Genomic DNA, 23,820 nt, shown 5'->3' with positions numbered 1-23,820 from the left:
ATACAGAGTTCTTTTGTACTGACTGTTGATGTTCTGCTGATGACTCAACCAATTTCCCTATCAGCTGTTTATTTTTAACATGGTTACTGACTTAGTTTTGACTGTAAAGGATTCCTTTTATGGTCCAACTCTCAATTCAAATGATGTAATCCAGCTACACCCATTGAGCTGGTCTACTTTGGTCAGAAGACAGGATTCAGAGGTAGGCCATTCAGCACATCGAGCCTGCTCTGCAGATCATGGCTAATCTCAGGGTTTATGATGTTGCAGCTGAACTGAGAGAGCTGGAGAAGATCCTGCTAGCACGGGTGGCCTCTAGGATTCTGTACTTTACTAAGCACCAATAAAGACAGCCTGCATTTTTAATCACGCTTTATTGTAAAAATCATACTTCAAAGCACCTCACAGATGCAAACAAAATGTCAGCAGAGAATGCAAAGAGCAATCCTATTCTATAATATGTCTTCTATTAGCCCATTCTTAATATCACGAAAGCTGATAATTACTGCTCACATCAGAGATTCTGCCAAATGTTCTGTGCACCTTTCTGTCAGCACAGCTTCACCAATTTTACTTGGGTCGTTGTAATCCTGGTTGATCACTCTTCTCCATCTCCTGCAGTCAATCACTAATTCCTCATCCAATACTGCGATGCCTAAATCTCTCAGCCATGCATCCTTCCATCTGATCCCTGGCCTGGCCTGTCTCCTTCCTCTTGGCTGGCTCTTCACCTCACCATCCCTCCATCATTCCTTGAGTAGTGAGTGTACTAATTTAATCTCTCCAGGTCGACTTTCTTTGAAGCTCTCCAAACTCCTCTCTGATCTCTGGTCCCTGTGATATTATCCATCCTCATCACTCCAAGGAGAACACACATCATTGTCCCTTCCTCCCGTTCAAAATTGGGCAAAGGGATTGTATTGGCCACTGGAAAGGTCAGATGGTCTCACTTGAACGACAGCACAATGGACAATGTGCTGAGCACTGAGCTTGAACATCAACCTTGATTTTATGGAGCCTTGAGATTTGGTAAAGGGTTACACTAAAACAAGCCTTCCTTCTTTTAGACGGCGATCTGGAATTATTGTGTGTTGTTTTAGGAGATTATTAATTCATCAGAAGTGGTAACGGCAAAATAGAAACAGTTAGAAGCAGTTTTTTTCAATTTCATGTAGATTCAGTGTTGAACTCTGCGTATTGTAAGCAGCTCACAGAAAGCTAAAATGGCAAAATAGTAAAGAACTCATTTAGCCTGGATTTTACAGATGAACTTCATTAAATCTGGAACCATGCACCAACAAAGGTCAGTGGCTTTCAAAGGAGGAGGGGCTGAGAAAGCTTGAAAAATAAAAATTAATATTCTAACTTCAAAAGCCCACAGCATATACTGCTTCTGTCACTGGAAACCTAAGTTTTGAATATTTCTCTCTAAGGAGATAAATTATACCTCTTGCACATGTAGGCTGTACTTTGCAAGTCTAATTTCTTGGCAGGCTTTGTAATAATACTGCCTTGTCTGATTGATAAGGTGGCAGGATAAACGGTATGTGCTGTACCTAACAGTTCACAGGTTTTACATCGGTGATGCTTGCAGATCAGGCAATGTAGGGACAGGAAATAATTACCATTGGTTTCTATATAACTCAGAGTCATAGAGTCATACAGCAAGGAAACAGACCCTTTAGTCCACATAGACCACACCCACCATGTTCTCAAAACGAACTAGTCCCACTTGCCTGCGTTTGGTCCATATTTCTCCAAATCTTTCCTATTCATCTACTTATCCAAATGTCTTTGAAGTGTTGTAACTGTACATGTATCCATCACTCCCTCTAGCAGTTATTCCACATATGAACCATACTCTCAGAGATAATAGGAACTGCAGATGCTGGAGAATCCAAGATAATGAAATGTGAGGCTGGATGAACACAGTAGGCCATGTGCTCCTGAGATGCTGCTTGGCCTGCTGTATTCATCCAGCCTCACATTTCATTATCTTGAACCATACTCTGTTGTTTTTAAAAAAAAGCCCCTCAGGTCCTTTTTAAAAGTTTCTTCTCTCCCCTTAAAAAAATGTAGTGACGAGACACCAGGTTATAGTCCAACAGGTTTATTTGAAGTCACAAACTTTTCAGAGTCACTTCATCTGACAAAAGAACAGTGCTTCGAAAGCTTGCGATTTCAAATAAACCTGTTGGACTATAGTCTGGTGTCGTGTGACTTCTGACTATTGGAGCAGAAACTTGCTTGGGAGAAAAGAAAGCAAAGCATTGCAGAGTGAGAAACCTTGGCTGCTCTTTGGCTGGAGACCAGAGAGATTCAACAAATGAATGAAAAAATATACACTTTCTACATTGACCAGACAATCTGCTCCATCAAATAAACAGCCAGCTCACTGAGATGAAGTTTATCCATTTTGTTTTATTAGTGCAAACTCAAAAAGATCATTCTTGAAATTGAATAACCACTTCAAGTGTCTATTTCTCCATTACATTATTTACATTAATCTGATACATCTTAGTGAATTTATTTGGTGTTTTGTAAAGTCATAAGTAATTAGAAACTAATGAGGTTTCTCTCATTGACCTGAATTAACAGCATTTTTTATTTTTTGAAATGCCATTTTTATCGGTAACTGTTCCAGTTGAATAGATTTAAGATCACAAGGCATGTTTAATGTAATCAAACTTGTCTGATCACAGAACTTTACACAGGATTTGATTGGTTTAGCTTGTGGGGAGAGCTACAGGGTCAAGTGCACACATGCAGAAGATTCTAGAAATACCTTGGGCTCTCTACTCAGACTAAATGTATGTCAAAGCTTCTGTAAGTTCTAAAATGTTTAAAGTTCAGCAAATAGATTGTCCGAACTTAGTCATCCTAACATTTTTCTGAGATAAATCGGATAAATAGGATATACAACAACTTAATCTAACGAGAACAATTAATAACCAGGTTAAAGAATGTGAAAGGGAACAGACAAAAATATACAAAGACCGGATATTTTTAGTGATCCACTGGGTAATTTATTGCCCATCACCAACACACCTGGACAAGGTAAATCTCTATGCTACACACTTGCTCTGACTTTCCCAGAAGGCACATGGCTCTGTGTAAACACAGACAAAGTGAGACATGAATACTTTCCTCGCAGTCAGTTCCTTTCTAGATACAGGAACACAATAGCTTTTCAATACTAGAGACCTGCAGAGGTTACGGTTCCAGTAAGAGGGTCATGCACATTATGTTAACGTATGTTGATCAGGTACAGAATGGTTACAATCTGCACAGTCACACCAATGCTAACATAAAACCTTACTCTGACAGCCCACAATTGGTCCATATGATTATTAATTCCAAATTCTGGCATACACAGGAACTAGGCAGTAAGACCTGCTGGAATATTTGGATGCTTGCATTACAAAAAGGTTTTCAGAGGATTTTCGTTGACTGTTACCTCTCCTCGTCCCAATGCTGCTATGAACAATACAAGTGACCCCAGAAGCTGGAGTCATTTTGATAGGAAATTTGCCAGAAGCTAATTGGAAATAATGATAAACAATGGAGAAATCCCCATTCTCCTTTTTATTGACCTCCACGACTGATGATTCAAACTTTTGCTGATGATTTAGCTCAAACTTTTCATTGGTTTTGTTGAGATTACATCTGCAGTGGTAAGAATCTCCAAACATCTGCAGAAGGCTGCATGGACCATGCTTTTTTATCGGCCTTTATGGCCTCCATTTAAAAAAAAATACTAGTTTCTTTCTAAACTTCAGAGGAATTTCTTCATATTAATCCTAAATCTAAATTACAGCCACCCCAGCTCCTGGCTGACTCCAACTAAAGCTACCAATGTTACTGGGCCTGTTCGTTGTAGAAATACATGCATTGTGCATGTTTCAACTCAATAAAATAGAGGACGTACATTTGCTGGTTCATTTTGCAGGGCGATACCCTGGCCAATCAGGCTTACCACGCCTACTTTAAAATTTAAATAAAGCTTGACAATTAATTGCAAATCAGCACTATTTGTTGCATTCTCCTCAGCAATGCCTCCACGAATCAGAGTCCACTTGCCAACTGATCAACATTCTCCTCTCATGGAGTATAAATATTGTTTCCACCTTGAATTAGTATTCTTACAACATGTCCTGATGAGTTCAAGACCAAAATGCTTTGGAAAATTGTCTTATTTCAGCAATTTTCCAATTCTGAAGTGCTAAGTCACTTACTAAGGCAGTGCAGAATTAATTGTGTTTCACATTACGAAGAAAAATCTGGTTAGCAGAAATGCAGACTATGTGTCACAAATAGTATTTATTGCTGCCTGTGAAGTGCCCATCTTTAAACTTCTCCATATCTCCCCTCCAACAGTTTTGTGACCATTTCCATTATTAGGTTGTTGACTTGCTCGCTGAGCTGGCTTATTCTCGTTCAGACATTTCGTCATCACGCTAGGTGATATCATCAGAGGTGCCTCTAATGATGTGGTGTTATTCTACTCTGCTTGGAATTTATACTGTTTGCTCCATTATGGTAAGTAGTGTCATTTCAGATTTTGATCTGTATAGGTTTGTACATGCGGTCCAATTCTATGTGTTTGTTGATTGCATTACACGTGGAGAATCATGCCTCGAGGAATTCCTGTGTGTGTCTATGATTGGCTTCGACAACTATGGTTACGTTATCCCAGTTAAATTGATGGCCTTCATTGTCTGAGGGTACTGATATTAAGGAGAGTCTGTCATGCCATTTTTTGCTAGCTGATGTTCGTGTATTCGGAAGGCTAGTTTCCTTCCCGTCTGTCCGACGTAATGTTTGTGGCTCTTACATGGTATTTTGTAAACCACGTTGGTTCTGCATGTTTTGGGAATGGGGTCTTTAATCCTTGTGAGTGTTTGTTGTACAGTGGCTGTGGGCTTGTGGGTCACCATGATTCCTATTGGTCTTTAGAATCTTGTTGTCAGTTTCAATAAGTTCTTCCAACGTGGTTTACAAACACCATGCAACGACTGCCACAAACATTACATCAGACACAAGAACTCAATGTCCTCTCTATTCATAAGCTGAGGCTGGAGAGTTTTTTCAGGAGCAAGTGGAAAATAGGTGGGGGAATGATCTTTCGGAGAACCTGAAAGAATTGCCGGGGTTGGCCACAAATCACAACAGCCTTTGATAGATGATCCACACCAGGCTGATCGTCGCCTTGCACCAGAGACTCCTCTCCACATTGGATCTCCTCCAGAAAAACTGCCTGCATGGCCTCTTCATTGTGTGGTTTCAGGGTGCGGGGCAGCTCCTTACCCTTCATGGCCAATCGCTGCTTCCTTCGCTTCGGCAGCCTCTTCGTGAAGTTGGGGTCACTCTGTCGCTTCCTGTCACAGTAGATGCAATATCCAACAACGAGGACCCCACAGATTCCCACTGCAGTGACACTGGTCTTCCTCATCGTAGCTCAGTCCGTATCCACACTTTCCACACTTCCCTGATGGACTGGCTGAGGTGGGTTGCAGTGAAACAAAGCTGATTGTGATGTCTAACCTGAAGCTCTTTGTCATCATGACAAATGCCACGTACGGTTTTCCTTTAAGCCACTGTGTTTTCTCAACCGTTAAAGTCAGTTGAGTATCCAAAGGTACAGAATGTGGAAGGGGAGACAAATTAAATCAAGAAAAACTGATTAAGTCTTGGATACAATAATGAAAACTTGGTGCAGTTCTCAGTGATCCCTGTAGCCTGGTTTGTGAAAAGGTGTTCTCAATGTTAAACACACAACCTAGTTGTTGGGGTAAGGGTTGAGGAGGAAAAGTTCTTCATGGATGGAGTGTAAATCCAATACAGTACTCAGTTTAAGTGCAGAATCCCTATGAGTCTATCCCTCCTGACTGTTATTCCAACTCCAGTCACTTGCCTTTTGACTTCTTTCTCCAAAACAAAGAAAAGGCAGAAAGGAGGAGAAAGGTGAAGACCAATAAAGGAAAACTTAAAAACATGGGCCAAACGACTAAGTTCCCTTCAAAGGGCAGGATGGGGATTTGGTCAATTTCCAATGAGTTTTAATGGTGAAGAAAGAGTAGAAAACATCAAAGCTGATTCCTAATTGGTACTGCATGAACTAGCCTCAGATGTGGCAGATGTAGGAGCTTTAGGGTAAGTTATCGTATAGGGAGAGGATGAATTGGCCTGTTCCTGATCAATGTTGAATGTTAACGCAAGCATGCATGTGTGGACACTCCATTCTGCACATATTAATTGCCACAGCTCACGAGTTAGATGCATTAGAGCATCACTGTGAAGGAAGGTTACATTGGTGACGAGCACAGAAAAGCAAAATGTGAGGTATCTGTATTGTATTTTAACTGAGTTGGTACTGTATACTTACTTTATAGTATGTATAATAATATATATTTTGTAAAGAAGGCGTAATCTGTCTATAAAAATGTACACAGAATCCTGCAAAGTCAGATACTGTCCTTGTTGACTCACTCCAACCAAAGAAAGTAGGCAGACTGATTTGTTACTCCTGCGTCAATAATGAGGGGTGACACACAGAAGTTGTTACACCCTGGAAAACAAAATGGATCCTTGTAAAGCTGTGAGAATTCAACATTTCTTAGAAAACCGAAGACCAGGAATTTCATTTACAAGGAATTTCATCTTAATTGACTTGTTTTATGGAACGATGATTAATCAGAATTAACCTAGCCACCATCGCCTAGGCTGAAATAAGGCAGGCTGTGAGATATCATTTTGTCAGATCTCCAAAAAGAACTCTGACAGGGAGAGCAAGCAAGATGTGTCTTGACACAGAATGGAGAAAAAGACCAACCTAATAAGGACTGCTGTACTGAACCAGGCTGCAACCTCTCGTGCTGTATGAGTGAAGGAAAAGAGCCTTAATATCCTTCTCAAACTTGTTGTGTTCCCTCCCTCTGTGGTAAAATTCTCCAGCGGAAGCCACTGAAGCTGTTAAATTCTGACTTCATGTTTTCAACTCCTTTATCTTCAGAAAAAGAATGTCTAGCAAGTAGTAGGCCTGTAATGAAAACAGATATACCAATATCTCTTCACCAGACCTACTCTTAACCTTTGATTCTGTATTTCTTTCACTAATAACTATCACTTTTATTTAGCAACTTTCAGCAATAGACATGTTAACATAGAACTGTACAAGGGGGGAATGGATCCTTTGGCCCATAATTGAGAGCCGAGCATGTGGCCAAATGAAACGAATCCCTCAGCCTGCCCTTGGTCCATATCCCTCCATTCCTTGCATATGCATGTGTTTATTTAAAATGCCCTTAAATGCACCCATAGTGTCTGCTTCTGTCACCATCCCTAACAGCATGTTCAAGGCTCCTAACAGTTTCTGTGTAAAAACACTTGTCCTTTGAACTTTGCCCCTCTCACCTTAGATGCAATGACACCCCACCGCCCACCCTTCACAACCCTGTATTAGACATTTCAACACTGAGAAAAGGATTCTGGCCATCACCCTATCTATGCATCTCATAATTTTGTAGACCTTTTTCAAGTTTCCCTTCAGCCTCCGCCAATCCAGAGAAAACAACCCGAGTCTTTCCAGCCTCCAGTTATAAACTAATCTTTAACCTGTTTAAGACTAAAGCTTTATTTCAATTTTAAAACAACCAGCAACATTGAAATACTAAAAGGCATTAAATAAGCTATACAAATTTGCAGTCCAAGGACCATGCTGTGGACACATTTAATTGTGTTCGTGATGGTAAACATTAAAACTATCTTCAGTTTTATTTGTGAAATTATACTTTTATTCAGTTATGTTGAGCATCAAACATTGTTGACCATAGTCATAAACGTACTTAATGGGTAACTGGGAAGTTGCATTTTGCCAATATTCAGAATTTAATTGTGCTGAAAAATTGTTTGTATCTGATTCACTCCTCTAAGAGATTAATAAATACGTTCCACAAAATTTGGGACAAAGCTTTCACACTGGTGAAGGTTTCAAATACCAGGTTGGGATTAATAGTACAACAGGGAATCTGAATAAGAAGGAAAATCAAGTGCATGTCTTCCAAACAAAGGGTAACAGGCTTGTGGAATAACTCAAAGCAGGTAATGTGCATGAGTTAAAGAACCGAGTTGCCCGCTGTCTGCCAATTGATGCCACCCAGAATGAACAATGATCCATAAAATGTCAAACAGGAGGGTCCATTTGAGTCTTAACACTTTGTAGAGATAACACATTTAAAGCTAAATGTATGCCTAAATATAGATGGAGAGTAAGCTGCTTCAATCCTGGCAGGGTTCCTATAGCTTACTGGAAAATGTTTTGAAAAACATACCATTTACAAAAGACATGTCGAACTAGACACTCACCCCCACAGCCCCCAATGCAGCCAGCATTTTGAGCATGACAGGGAGGCTTCTCTGGTCATTTATTCCACAATTTAGTCAGAAACATTCTTCGCATTGGCAATGAAGGATTCAATGCCATTTTTTACCTTTAAAAGAATTGACACGTGCAATGCAAGGATCGGAGACAGGGAGACTTTCAAACATCAAACTGTGGTTTCCAACACTCTACTATCATAAAGACGGCAGGAAATAACCATTTAAAAAGTCCTGAAAGTCTTGTCCTTAAAAACAGGAAGGACAGTACGATGAAGGAACCTTGACTGTGTTTTTAGTTATTATATAATTTCTGCAATGTAGCTCACCTGTGGTCCAAGAATTGGCAGCTCAAATAGTTTCCTTTTACTAAGTTTGGTGTTTGCAACAATGATTGGGATAAAAATGGAGAAGCTCAACAACTTAAAATGGTCCGCCACTCATCCAAAATGCCTACTGGAACAAGGGTTAGTTTAGGTCAGACATCCAGAAGTATTTCTTTACAAAAAAAATGTCTGAGTGGCTGGAAAGAATTGTTGAAGTCAGAAAATTTGAGAAAAAAAACTTTGCATTTTATGGTACCTTTATTCAGCACGTCCCCAGTACATCACAGACAATGGCATCCTTTTTGAAGTGCCATCATTGTTGCAATGTAGGAAATACCACAACCAATTTACGCACAACAAATTCCCACAACCACCAATGTGGTTCTGACCAGATAATCGGTGTTTAAGATGATTGAGAAATACAAATTGGCCAGCACAGCCAATAGCGTGTTTCTTTGAACTAAAACCATAGCACGTTTGCACCACAGAAAGAGGCCACTTGACCCACTGTGCCTGTGCTGACTGGAAAATGAGCCACCCAGGCTACATTTCTCTGTTGAACCCGTTTTCCAGTGTTCAATCCATGTTCCTATATGTATCCAGAAATCTTTGAAATGACTTGAGGGTTTGTACCTCTATTACCCTTCCAAGTAGTCGATTCCAGACCTTTACCACAATCTGGGGGAAAATCTTGCCCTTCATCTCCCTGCTAACATTTCTACCAGTCACCTTCAAGTTATGCCCCAAGCCAATGAGCTCTCTGCTAAGGTAAATAGGTCCTTCCGAATCCACTCTATCAATGCCCCTTACATCTCAATCAAATTACCCTTCTGGCTTCTCTGTTTGAAGGAGACCCCAAGCCTAACAAACCTGTTCTCATACCAGCATTTATACAGTCCTGACTCCATGTAAATTGCCTTTATACTCTCTGTAAAGTATTTCTTTAAAAAAAAATGTTCAGGGGTTGTGGGCATCATTGGCCAGGCCAACATTAATTGCTCAGGGTGCAGTTAAGAGTCAACCATATAGATCTGGAGTCACATTTAGGCCAAACTGATGGATGGCAGATTTCCCTCCCCAAAGGACAACAACAACAATCAACAGCAGTTACATGGTCAGCATTAGTGTTTTTCTACTCCAGATTATTATTGAATTCAAATTTCACCATCGGTCATTGATTCTAACTCATGTCCTCAGAATTAGCCCAGTGACACCTTATCCATCCCACTGCCTCCCCCAGTTGTATCCTTTCTGCAATGAAGTGGCCAGAACTGCACATAGTCCTCAAGTTGTGGCCTAACTCATCATTTACACAGTTCCTCCCTGCACTTAATACTCTCCATTACAGTTCTTAAAGTAAAGGATTATATGTGTGTTCTTCACCACCTTATTCAACTCTCCTGTTACCTTCAGAGGTCTGTGGGCATTTACTTTATGAAATGAGCATTCTCATTTCCTCTACACCTCTCTGCATTCTCCTACTCATTGTGCATTCCTTTGACCTGGTTGACCTCTCCAAATACATCACCTCCTATTTCTCGAGTCTGCCTGATTTCTCTCCTTATAATGTACTATCTCAGCATGTATTATTAATCACCTCCTTGGGAATGATCTCTCAACATAGAGATATGATTTTGAATGAACCACAAGTAACACAATGCAAAAGACGGGATAACTTGCACTAGTTTTATCATAACCTCAGGATCCCCAAAGAACTTCACATCCTCACAGTTATTGTTTGAAGAGTACTGACAATTTTTATTTGGACTGAAGATGTGGAATGGTGGAGGAAGGCTCAATTTTGATGGAAATCCCTTTTCAAATAAAAATTGTAGCCCGTGGTTTAGAGGCACTTCAGTCTTTTCAGACTTTTAGGACAGATTCATTTCTCCATTGAGAAGTGAGTTTGAGTGTTAAAATAATCTTAACGTGTGGAAAGAGGCTTTTCAGCCATAAGTACATCTGATAGCTCTTTTGAAAGGAATGATCGATTTAGTCTCTCAAACTATCATTCTTGACAAAATATGTTTGCTGATCATGCTGCATAACATATCACAACCTTTTCAGCATACAGTAAATTCTTCCTCATTGGGACGACTGAGATGATGGATCACCTGTGCCTGGAAGGTTGGGTGGGAGTAGGGAGCGGTCACTGGAGACCCACAGCTGGTTAACTGGCAAAACTGGTCAATAATGTCCTGGCTGGGGCTGGGGTAATGGGGAGAGTGTGGATTCTGTCTTCAGGAAATCCTGTCTCAGGAACCTGCTGGTTTATCACAAGCTATGAGCTCTCCAGCACTTTACAGTAGAGGTATATGTTCTTGAATTGGGATTTGGAATTGTGTTCTCATCTGGTGTCTAGCTGGTAGGACCTGGTGGAAGGCAGTGAGAGTGGTGGTATAGGATAGGCGCCTAATCTACCAGAGTGTGAGGTGAGTGTTTAAGGAAATCTAGGTGAGACCATAAGATATGGGAGCAGGATTTGTTCATTCGGCCCGTCGAGTCTGTTCTGTTAGTTGATGATAGCTGCTATGGTTCTCAACCCCATTCTCCTGCCTTCTCCTTATAACCTTTGGTCCCTTACTAATTAAGAACATATCTATCTCTGTCTTAAAGACACTCAATGATTTGGACCCCACGGTCACCTGCAGCAATGAGTTCCATAGGTTCAAAACCCTCTGGCTGAAGAAATTCCTCCTCCTCACAGTTCTAAAAGATCATCCCTTCACTCAGAGTTTGTTCCCTCGGAGTCCCAGTCTCTCCTACTACAGGAAACTTTCTCATGTCCACTCTATCCAGGCCTCTCAGTATTCTGAGGGGCCTTCCAAGAGGACCAAGTGGCCTTTGAAAGAGGGCTACAGCATCGTCCCCTCTTGGGGCGTTAAAGAGGATGATAATATTGAAGAGACAAAGCAAGGATATGGAGAAAGATAACATTCAATGATGAATTGGGTAGTGCTGTGAGATTGAAGGAACAGATTGAAAAGGCTTGGCATTAACCCAGGTTTAAATTTATTCTTTAGTAGCCTTAGAATATAAAGTCGATTAGTATAAATCCACAATTATACCAGAAAAACAACCTGTGATTTAGGAACTACAGCTGGTTCATACACCATAAGACCATATGATATTGGAGCAGAATTAGGCCATTTGGTCCATCGCATCTACTCCACCATTTAAGCATGACTAATATGTTCCTCAACACCATTGTTTGGTTTTCTCCCTGTTACCTTTGATTCCCCCAACATCTATCTATCTCTGTCTTAAAGACACACAATGACTTGGCCTCCACAGCCCTCTGTGTCAATGAGTTCCACAGATTCACCACCATTTGGCTAAAGAAATTCCTCCTCATCTCAGGTCTAAAGGGTTGTCCGTTCACTCTGAGGCTGCACCTTCAGGTTCCAATCTCTCCTACTACAGGAAACATCTTCTCTGCATCCACTCTATCCAGGCTTCTCAATAAGCTGCAAGTTTCAACAAGATTCCCCCTTCATCCTTCTAAACTCCATCGAGTACAGACCCAGAGTCCTCAACTGATCATTATATGACCCGCTCTTCATCGCTGGGATCATTCTTATGAACCTCTTTTGAACTCCCTTCAATTCCAGCACATCTTCCCTTAGATATGAGGCGCAAAATTGCTCACTCTTTACCAAACGTGGGTTGAACAGAACTTTATACAGCTTCCGCAGCACATCTCTGCTCTCGCATTCTCACCCCTTGAAATGAATGCTGACATTGCATTTGCCTTCCTAACTGAGCTTACATGTCATCCTTCAGAGAATCCTGAATTAGGACTCCCAAGTCACTTTGGGCTTCAGATTTCTGAAGCCTTGCCCTGGTTAGAAAATAATCTACACTTATATTGTTCTTACGAAAGTGCATAATCTCATAATTTCCCACATTGTATTCTATCTGCTACATCTCTCCCCATTCTCGTAGCCTTAACAAGTCTCTTGCCAACTTACTTAACACTACCTGTCCCTCCACCTATCTTTGTGAAGAGTTGGGGAAATTCACAAAAATACTGCACACTTAAATTTTTATTCTTAGTTTGTAGTCACTGTAGATTTCCATTTCTGCACAAAGACTGGAAGCAATTACATATTTAATATATGCAATTTAATGATTCCTCTAATTCTGTCATCATGTGCTCAGTTAATTTGGTTGAATTTTATTGAGAAATTCTTCATTAAGAGAGTCCCATCTAGTGGAAACACGTAGCCAGGAGCTGATCAAATGTAAGAGTGTGGCCTTTTCTCCTCATTTTCTTGCGTATGATTCCACCAAACAAAGCACTACATGTTGACATAACATTGCAAGTGTCGGAGTTCAAACATTTCATAAACAGAAAGTGTCTGTCGTTTTAGGGATGTAATGACAGTGGAGCTGCATTTTATATTGTGCTTATGTTATGTTGTTAGCATTTTGAATAGCTCAGTCTTGACTGTTAATGGAAAAAGAGAGTCAGGTTTATTGGAACTAAAAATAACTTCGCCTGCTTGCTCACTGCATTTAAACATACCAGCAGGAGTTTTAACCCATCCATGTCTTTCACTTGGGTGGGGACATTGAGAGTGGAGTCATTTGCAGTGGAGTCCCCCTGATGTTTGTTGTCACCCATTAGGGTCCCATGATTTCATGTTGGGATCAGAAAGATAATAAAGGGAAGAAGGAAGGAAAGGACGTTATGTAATATCTTTCATGACAATAAGGATATTCAAAGTAAACCAATGTTAGTATTGAGTCTCAGAGTTATAGAGTCATACAACACAGAAACAGATCCTTCAGTCCAACTTATCCATGCTGACTGGGTTTCCTAAACTGAACTCGTCCCATTTGCCTGCGTTGGTCCATATCCCTCTAAACATTTCCTATCCATGTACCTGTCCAAATGCCTTTAAATGCTGTAACTGTACCAGCCTCTACCACTTCCTCTGGCAGGTCTTTCCACACATGCACCACCCTCTGTAAGAAAAGTTGCCCCTTTTAAATCCTACCCCTCTCATCTTTAAACCTGTGCCCTCTAGTTTTGGATTCTCCTCTCCTGGGAAGTAGACCTTGGATATTCACCCTATCCATGCCCCTCATGATCTTTTAAACTTATAGAAGGTCACCCCTCAGCCTCCTATGCTCCAGGGAAAAAATGTCTCAACACATCCAGCCTCTCCTTATGACCCAAATCCTCTAGTCCTGGTAACATTCTTGTAAATTTTTTCTGCACACTTTCTGGTTTAATAATATCCCTCCTATAGTAGGGTGACCCAGAATTGTATGTAATACACCAAATATGGCTTTAGCGATGTCTTGTACAGCCATAACATGATGTCCTAACTCCTGTACTCTATACAAAAGTACTGCAAATGCTTGAAATCAGAAACCAAAACAGAAATTGCTGGAAAAGCTCAGAGTAAGTATTTTGGGTCCACTTCTGAGGAAGGGTCACTGGACGTGAAATGTTAACTCTGATTCCTCTTCACAGATGCTTCCAAAACTGCAAGGCTTTTATTTCTATTTCTGTTTCAATTACTACTTATTCAAACCGCTTTTTCTGTTTTAGTTCTTACACTCCATGTTCTGACCCAATGAAAGCAAGCGTGCCAAACACCTTCTTCACCACCCTGTCCGCTCTTCACCTTGCTGCTATTTTTTGGCACACAGATTGCCTATCACCCTTCCAATATTATGACAGTCATCAAACTTCGAGGTATTCCAACCTGGAACACTCTAAGACATCCAAGTGAGAAATACTAAACAAACAATGAAAGGTCATGGGCCTACAATATTCACTCTGTTCCTCTCTCCATCCCAATGTTGCCTGGTCTGCTGAGCATTTTCAGCAGTTTCTGTCTTCATTCCCAGCAAGGCGAAGTTCTGTTTTGTCCTTTGCCTTTGCTTTTTGACTGTTCCTTGGCTGTGGTAGCCAACGTCGTAGACAGGTATCAAACTGATCTGGAAAACTCTTCCTGCCTCATTTGAGCATGATGGCAGACCCCAGCTTAACACCAAATCATGGGCTATCTGTACACAGGGGAGGCAATGGCCTAGTGGTATTATCGCTGGAGTGTCAATCCACAGAGCCAGATCACATTCTGAGGACCTGGGTTCAAATCCTGCCATGGCAGTTGGTGGAATTTGAGTTCAATAAAAATCTGAAATTAAGACTCTAGTCGTGAGAATCAGTGAATTGTCAGGGGGGAAAAACCCATTTGTTCCACTAATGTCCTTCACTTACCTGGCCTGGCCGACGTGTGACTCCAGGCCCACAGTGATGTGGTTGACTCTGAACTGCCCATTGAGAAATTAGGGATGGACAATAAATGCTGCCTGGCCAACGACACCCTCATCCTACTAATGATTAAAAACGAAACTGGGGAGTCCGGGAGAATTCTGGCACAGGTTGGGACAACAGCTCTCTAATCACTTTCAACTCTTGTATGAAGCTGCACATTTCTCTCCGTGTGAGGAGCAGGGAAATCATCTCAACTTCACCGACACCATCTTTCAAAGCAAGAGGCTGCTGTCTTTTGAGAGCAAGATAATGGGAACTACAGATGCTGGAGAATCCAAGATAACAAAGTGTAGAGCTGGATGAACACAGCAGGCCAAGCAGCATCTTAGGAGCACAAAAGCTGACATTTCGGACCTTGACCCTTCATCAGAAAGGTGCCTTTTGCTTTGAAAGTGTGGCATATTTTAACTTGCCTCACTCTTAAAAACCAAGCCAAACTCCCATCTGCCTTAAATGGATTTTTGATATGCTGCACACCATTTGATCATAAATCTCGCTAACATTTCTTCAGTGTTGTCAGCTCTAGTGACGTATTCCCAACTAGACCATACAGGGAGCTAAATGGAAATTAATTGACACTGTAAATCTGACCTTATTACCTGTAATTAATGGATGGGTGGGGAAAGTAAGATGAATTGAGCAATTACCTGTGTTAGTTATCAGCTTTGTCTCAGTATAACTATACCCATTTGTGTCAAGGTTACGTTGACCCTGTGGAATATTGCCAATTTGATAGTTAGATTCATTTACAATGTGGAGCAAGAAAAAAACAATGGGTGGAATTTTCCAAATCTATGCAAAACCTTTAGAAGGCCAGGGAGTGGGAATTTAATTGCAAAAGAGGCAAAAAAAACAACAAATTCTTTCGCTGTTCAATTCTCAAAAAGTGAGTCAGGTTCCCGATTTCAAGATTGGGAACCCATTTTACATTCATTAGTGTGCCATGAAGACTCATTTACATTCAAGCGTACTGCAATTACATCCATAGACACAACTGTGCTAGCCAAAAGCAGGAAATATATCTGTTCACAAACCCCAATGCCTCCATGCTGTATGAACCTGATGGAGTGGACAATTTCCCCCAAGCGCTGGTGGGTACAAGCTTCTTCAGTTACTTGGCTCCTTCATAACCAATTATCAGTGATTGGGCTGCAGCCTGATGCCAACATTTTTTTCTTTTATTCATTCAGGGCATGAGGACATCGCTGGCTAGGCCAGCATTTATTGCCCATCCCTAATTAAAATTAACCACATTACTGTGGGTCTGGAGTCACATATAGGCCAGACCAGATAAGGGTGGCAGTTTCCTTTCCTAAAGGGGATCAGCGAGCCAGATGGGTTTTTCCAACATTTGACCATGGATTATTGGTTATCATTAGATTCTTAATACAAGATATTCATTGAATTTAAAAGGCACCATCTGTTGTGGCGGGATTCGAGCCCGAATCCCCGGAATGTTACCTGGGTCGCTGGATTAACAGTGCAGTGATAATACCACGAGGCCATTGCCTCCCCAGTACTGGCCAGGGAGGCCAACAGGACTCAACTCAAAAGGTCATCTTTTCTGAACTTGCCTTTTCCCCATGCATGCCTTTGGTAAAAAGCTATCAGATGTGCATGGTCTGGTCATGATGATGAAAAGTCAATGAACTGATGGTGCGTGAGCTGCTTTTATGTTCTAAGTGTGGGCCCTGGCTGTAGTGTGGTGCCAGTATTGCTCTACCAGGCATCCCAATCAGATGCCTCATGACAGATGTTGATTGCACATGAGGCATCTGATTGGAATGCCTGGCATCCTGCTTCCTGTAACAGAGTCATGTGCTGTAGCAACCTAACAATGCTCACTCACAATCATTGCAGCATGAAACATTGAGTAGACAGTGATAACCACCCTGGCAGAGTGCAACAGATCATTCACTCTCTTGTGGTAATGTAGCCAGGTTCTCTTGAACTGCCCACAGCTGCTAACCATGACAGCTACGCATGTCCAGGCTGCGCTTGTTAATTGAAATGGCAATAGTTACCACTCATGGGGAAAGAACTTTCTGTCTCTCCTGCATATCCTTCAGGAGAACCTGTGGAGACAGGTCACCCTTTGCTTGGATTTTGTCATCTTTGTGGTGGGAAAGGGTGATGGGCAAGGGTTGAACGATTCAACTGAGTCGTACAGTGAAAAGCTGCTCATGTGACCTTTGAATATGGTACCCAGGTATTGGTGGGGGGAGGCCAGGAGGTCACATTGGGCTTTAGAACATCCTGCTGCTAAGCTTTGGCATTTTGCACATGCATGAGAATGTAATGAGCTGAGAAGGTGTTCATTACCCAAGAAATCCTAATCTACCCCAAGCGTAAATCTCTCCTGCTCTTCAGGTCTGCATGTCACTTATGCTCAGAAGAGAAAAGCCCAACAATATCTCTCTTTGGAAGTACTGCGTTTGTTCTCTGTTCCTAATTTCCCTTCAATTGATTGGCTTGCTAGGCCACTTCAGAGGGCAGTTAAAAGTCAATCACACATTGTATAGATCTGGAGGTACATGTAGAGAAGACCACATAAGGAAGGCAGATTTCCATCCCAAAAAGACATCTGTGAACTAGATGGATCTTTATGACAAATGAGCACATAGACATCATTACTCCGAATTGCTTACAATTCCAAATTTATTAGTTAACGTTAAATTTCACTTGGTTCAGAGTGGGATTTGAGCTCACAACATTAGCTAAGACCTCTGGATTACAAATCATCAGTACATCACTGTTCCCTGCAAAATTATCTACTCATCCTATTCTAATTCTCCTGAATTATAGGGGACCAAGCTTCTGAAATTTGCTACAAGTGGGTCTAGAAAGTGAGTAACACAAACAAGCCAAATCCTACCTTCACCTAATGGCCACACAATCACACGCACCAGCACAGTATCCCCAGGCAGTAACGAAGAATGCAAAACTCGACTGACTTACCTTCCCCTCTCCAACTCCAGGGGCACGGAGGGTAATTTTATCACCCAAACATTACCCTTAGATGAACTAACAGTGTACAAAGTAGAATCATAGAATCTTACAGCAGAGAAAGTGTAAATGTGGCCTGTGATGCTTCTAAGATTATGGTCCAATTATTTCCAGTGCCTCACGCTTTCTTCATGACCCTGAAAGGGGTTCCACTTTCAAGAATTTCTCCAATGATCTTTTGCAAGTTATTATTGTATCTGGTTCCAAAACTCTTTTGGGCATCATATTCGAAATCTTAACAAATAGTGACTCAAAAAAACAATCAGGGTTAAACCGATTCGTTTTCATTCGCTCTTATCAAATCAGCCTTGAGGGGAGCTGTCTTAAATCCTTTCTGACCTTTCATCACATTGCACAGGTAAGCAGTTATTTCAAACTACAAGTGTGGTGGCTGATTCATTGGGTCCTTTAGGATTAAATTCCTGACTTGACAAGGGAAATCCTTTTCACTGCCTCTTTCTAATCCTTTGACGAGATCTGCACAAGCTCCCGAAATGCAGTCTGCGCAGAGTGGGCTAACTTGCTGGGAGCGGCAAGGTTTTTCTTCAGCTCGTAGCTAGCTTATGTGAAAACAGCTCAACATTAGCTGGTGTTGATGGCATATGCCCCCTGGCATATTACGTCAACTCCAAACACAGGTTACAACCCTGGGTATCATCATCAACCTTCTCAGAGTGGCCTTTAGACCCTGGATTAACCTCCAGGGCCATGCCATCAACAAAGTGGAAGAAACTGAATCATCATGGTTTTTCCAAAAGTATTTCTTAAAAGATCTTTGAAAATTCTGTTTATCAATTATAAAAATACTGGTAATGGAGGAGGGTAGACGGACTGACTGATGCTCAGTTTGACTGTAAGGGAAGTTGTGGTAAGGTAATAATATAATTGGACTCATAAGCAAAGAGCTGGGCTGATTTTTCAGTGATCTGGATTCAAACTGCACTGCAGCAGCTGCCGAAATTTAAATTCTATAAATCAGGAGTTGAAAACTAATATCACTGATGGTGACCATGAAAACTATCATTTATTGTCTTTGTGTAGTTCACTAATGTCTAATGGCGACCACTGTGATGGGTACGACACACCATTGTCCTGCTGTTTTCACATTCCGATCACTTAATCCACACTATCAGCTGCCTTTCTCCTCCAGCACTCCACCCCTCCATTGCATAAATGCCAGCCCACTCCACACTTCATGTCAATTCTGCTGAAGAGTCACAGACTCGAAATGTTAGTCTGCACTCTCTCCATGGATGCTGCCTGACCCGCTGTGATTTTCAACTTTTTTTTGTTTTTGGTACATATTCCAGCATCTGCAGTAATTTGCTCCTACGTTGTGATGAAGGGTGTGTGGGTTAAATACAAAATAAAAACCAAAAGAACTGCGGATGCTGTAAATCAGGAACAAAAATAAAGTTGCTGGAAAAGCTCAGCAGGTCTGGCAGCATGTGTGGAGGAGAAAACAGAGTTAACGTTTCGGGTCCGGTGACCCTTCCACAGAACCGAGAACTCAGTATTGCATGCATTTTTTACATTAACTTCAGGTCACACAGAGTTTGGCTGGGGAGAAGCATCATTTGTTTCTCTTATTTGCCCTGCTGTGCTCTCAATACATGCGGAAATGCCTTGTATCGTGAAGCCCCAGTTATTTCACATGACCAAACATCTTTTAAGATGAATACAACTATTATTACCTTTGCTACACATTCAAAGAACACATTTAGACCCCACTGAGCCCAGAAAAGCCATGTTGTTCTCAGTGGGAAAACTTCACTGATCTACTGGCAAAGTACAAAAGAGCCTTGTTTATTCAGTTGCTCAAGGCAATGGACACTGCTAATCCGTAAACTCTGGCGTGAAAAACAGTAATGATAGGACGGCTTAAAAGAGATTGAGTGTACTTTTTTGACCATCTACATTTTAATGGAATATGGATTTATCATGCTTCACTTGTTGCATTAGTCCCTCATTTTAAAATGAAATTCTAAATCGCATTTGTATCCTGTGCAGTCAAGGCTTGCGGTCTTAAAATCAGATCCGACACCTCCTGCACGACAGGCACAGACAACTGATGCTAGCTAGGAAGGACCCCTAACTGTGAGGGATGTGAAATGGTAGAGAAGGAGCCAGCCAGCAATAACATCGCAGGCTGCAAGCTGGGAGTCGCAAGAAGGGTCGAATGTAGCTGACTGACCTTAAGAGGTGAGCGCAGGAATTTTGGAAAATAATTTGAAGAACAGGCTACCATATGAACCCTGAAGAATGAGAGGGAACAACTGATGGTGAAAAAGTGTGGCTGATTATTACAAGTGCCAAAAGGCTGGACTTTTAGTTTGCACAAGTCACTTTGTCTTTGTGGTTAGTCCCATTGCATCCCTGGCTTATTTTCCAGGAAGTATATTTAAAGACTATGGAATTACCACAGCAATGGCCGCTACAATAATTAACAGCCTTTCAGAGACATTGGAAGACAGGCAGGGCATCAGCCTCTTGGCAACAGGCCAAGGGCAGGGGGATGCCCAGAGCTGGCACATTCCCTGTTAGCCAGGCTTCATCTGCAGGCTCTCCCATGGAAAGCCTCTCCTTCACAATGGGTTGCTTGCAACAAAGTGTTTTTTTGATTTTACAGTTTAAATTCCTCCAATGATGCATCTTTCTCTAACTGACAAGGAAAGGCAGCCTGATTCTTCCTCAGTCTCAAAGGATCTTCTGTTGACCTTCCAGCTGAGGGCCTCACCACCCTCATTGGGGTTGGGGAGCCTGGTCTCCAGGCACCAAAGTCAACAATTGCATGACCCCAGGTTATAGTATGACAGTTTTATTTGAAAGCTTGTGATTTCAAATAAACCTGTTGGACTTTCACCTGGTGTTGTGTGATTTTTGACTTTGTCCATCCCAATCCAACACAGGCACCTCCCTGTCCAGGTTCCAGGTCAGGGGAAGGCCACTGCTGGGGGACTATTTCCACCACAGTGCAGGCCTCCGAACACCACTTTGCTCTGATGTCAGGTTCCAAAGGCCGTGGGGAAAAAATCCTGCCCTACATCTGACAACAACAAGCTGGGGACTTGCTGATCAAAACTGGGATGTGCTGAAGGCTATTGTCTGTGATCAAGTTTAGAACATGCCTGGCATGGTTAGGGGAACGTGTTTGAGTTAGAAGTAACTGTGCACGTGGAAACATGCTCTTGACTTGGATGGAAATAAACACAAAGTGCACATGAACAGCCTTTATATATTTCACTGAATCCGACAGAACATTACAAGACAAAATGAGCCCATTCGGCCTACTCATTTCTATGCTCGAAAGAGAAAAACTCCATCATCTCCCCCCACCCCCTCCTTGATTCTTGTAGCTCGACAAGTTTATTTCACTCAACAGTCCATCCAACTTCTTTTTGAGTTCATTCATAATGTTTACATCCACCAAACTCATGGGCAGTGAGCTCCAGATCATTATCAGCTGCTGTGTGAATCAAGTTCATCCTCATATCACCCTTGCAACTTGTGCCTGAACTCTTCAATCTGTGTCTTCAAGCCCTTGAGCCATCAACTAATTGGGATAGTTTTTATTTACTTTACTGAAATTTGTTAGACTACTTGCACACATCCATCAAAACTTCCCTCTGTCTCCTTTGCTCCATGGAAAACAAGCAAAGCTTTATCTGCAGCTAGAATCCTTCATCTCTGCAACTATTCTGTACCCTCTCAAGAACAATTATATCCTTCACACTGTATAGTGAGCAGAACTGGATGTTACACTCTGTAAAAACATCACCTGGTTCTTTGCCATTGCCAAATTGCTGTGATTTCAATAAGTCAGGCAGATCCTGAATCTACTCCAGATCAATCACGGAGAGACACTCGAGATGACACTCTATTGATCAACACTGGTCATTCAGTCAACTGAGCCAACATTGATGGCCCTATAGAGGTTGCTGGGGCGACCAGCACTTTTACATGCATGTTTACTCTAGAGCTATGGACAGTGATATGAGAAGTGTCAATTTTCTCTCCGTCTCATGGCTGACCAGGAACTTACTCCCCTTTACCACTTGGTGCATTTGGAAGGATTTATCGGTTGTCACTCTATGATTTGGCCACGTTATGGAACAAACTGCCATCAAGTCCAGGACTGAGTTGCAACCAGAACTTCTAGCTCAGGGACAGGAACCCTATGTATTGTCGCCCATCCACATGCCACTCTAATCTACTCAGCTACCACACACCCCATCCCCTCACCTACCTCAGGTACTTAGCCTTTCACAATAGCTTTCAAAATGTTTGCATTGGAGCCCAGTGCTCCAACAGGGAGCTTGGTTTCCATGTGGACTCTCTTTGCAGCTGGTTTGTGTATCCTTGGAAAGGTTTATAATACGAGTCTCATAACAGGTCCAGGAATCTGTAGCAGAGAGGCTACCTAAAGGCAAGCTTGTTTTGCTTAATCAGATCAGGATCAGAAATAGATTCTCTGAATGGAATTGGAATTGTTGGGTCATAGTATTGAAATCATTTTCTCTTTTTATAATATTTCCAAACATTTTTTTGTGATGTGGAGATGCCAGCGTTGGACAAGGGTGGAAAAGTTTAGAAGTCTCACGACACCAGGTTATATTTTTTTCTGAAGAAGGGTCCAGACCTGAAATGCCAGCTTTCCTGCTCCTCTGATGCTGCCTGGCCTGCTGTGTTCATCCAGCTCTACACCTTGTTATCCCAGACTCCAGTATCGGACGTTCCAACTATCTCACCAGGTTATAGTCCGACAGGTTTCTTTGAAATCTTGAGCTTTCAGGGGGGTTCCGCTTTGGCAGGTAAGGTCACGTCACCTGACAAAGGAGCAGTGCTTCAAAAGCTTGTGATTTTCCATGGAGAATTGTCGGGTGGATGAAGTGGGTAGGGTTTGAGAAGGGTGAGGTGCCAGGAAAGTGGGTCAGGAATATGCTCAGATGGTGGAGGGGAGGAGGGTGTAGGGGAGGGCAGCGTGGTCAGGACTGGCAGGGTCAGGTCAGGATGTCAAGTCTTATCTCGCAAAGGGGTAGGGGAGCTTAGATTAGGGGTGGGGGTGTCAGACTCAAGGATTGCTCTTTATTCTTTCACAGGGTGGAGACATCTTTGGCAAGGCCAGCATTTATTGCCCATTCCCTCAATGCATTTGCAAAGGTTCTGGGGAGCTGCTTCTTGAACTGCTACAGTTCATGTGGTGTAGCAACATCCATAGTGCTGGAAGGGAGGGAGTTCCAGCATTCTAACCCAGGAACAGTGAAGGAATGGTGATATAATTCCAACTAAGGTTGGTGTATGACTTGTAGAGGTACTTGCAAATGGCGGTATTCCCAAACACCTGCTGCCCTTGTCATTCCAGATCCTAGAAATCACAGGTTTGGAAGGTGCTGTTGAAGGATCTACAAGATGAACAAATGAAAATGAACAACAAATGAAAAAGTACTGCACGGGAACAGGCCCTTTGGCCCTCCAAGCCTGTGCCAACCATCGTGGCCTAATTAATCTAAAAATAAACCTGCCATTTTTCAATCCATTCGTTCCCTATTCATGTAACCATCCAGGTACCTCTTAAATGTTTTCAATGCGCCCGCTTCCACCACTTCTTCTGGTAGTGCATCCATGCTACCACTCTCTGTGTGAAAAACTTGCCTCGCACGTCTCCTGTAAATTCTCCCCCTCTCACCTTGAATCTGTGCCCCCTAGTAATTGAAACTTCAACCCTGGGAAAAAGCCTTTGACTATGCACCCTATCTGTGCCTCTCATAATATTGTAGACCTCTATCAGATCTCCTGTCAGCCGCCATCTTTCCAGTG

General features: G+C 42.0%; 1 protein-coding gene and 1 pseudogene across 7 annotated transcripts in view; both read right to left on the bottom strand.

The window, feature by feature from the left end:
• celf2 (cugbp, Elav-like family member 2) overlaps nucleotides 1–23,820 on the bottom strand; it is a 910,164-nt gene that overhangs the window by 627,572 nt on the left and 258,772 nt on the right. The window lies entirely within an intron of this gene.
• On the bottom strand, nucleotides 5,033–5,452 carry LOC125463394 (mitochondrial import receptor subunit TOM20 homolog; annotated as a pseudogene).

Source organism: Stegostoma tigrinum, chromosome 25 (genome assembly GCF_030684315.1).
Source record: "Stegostoma tigrinum isolate sSteTig4 chromosome 25, sSteTig4.hap1, whole genome shotgun sequence".
Taxonomy (NCBI): Eukaryota; Metazoa; Chordata; class Chondrichthyes; order Orectolobiformes; family Stegostomatidae; genus Stegostoma; species Stegostoma tigrinum.
This window is presented reverse-complemented; position numbering and strand designations above follow the sequence as displayed.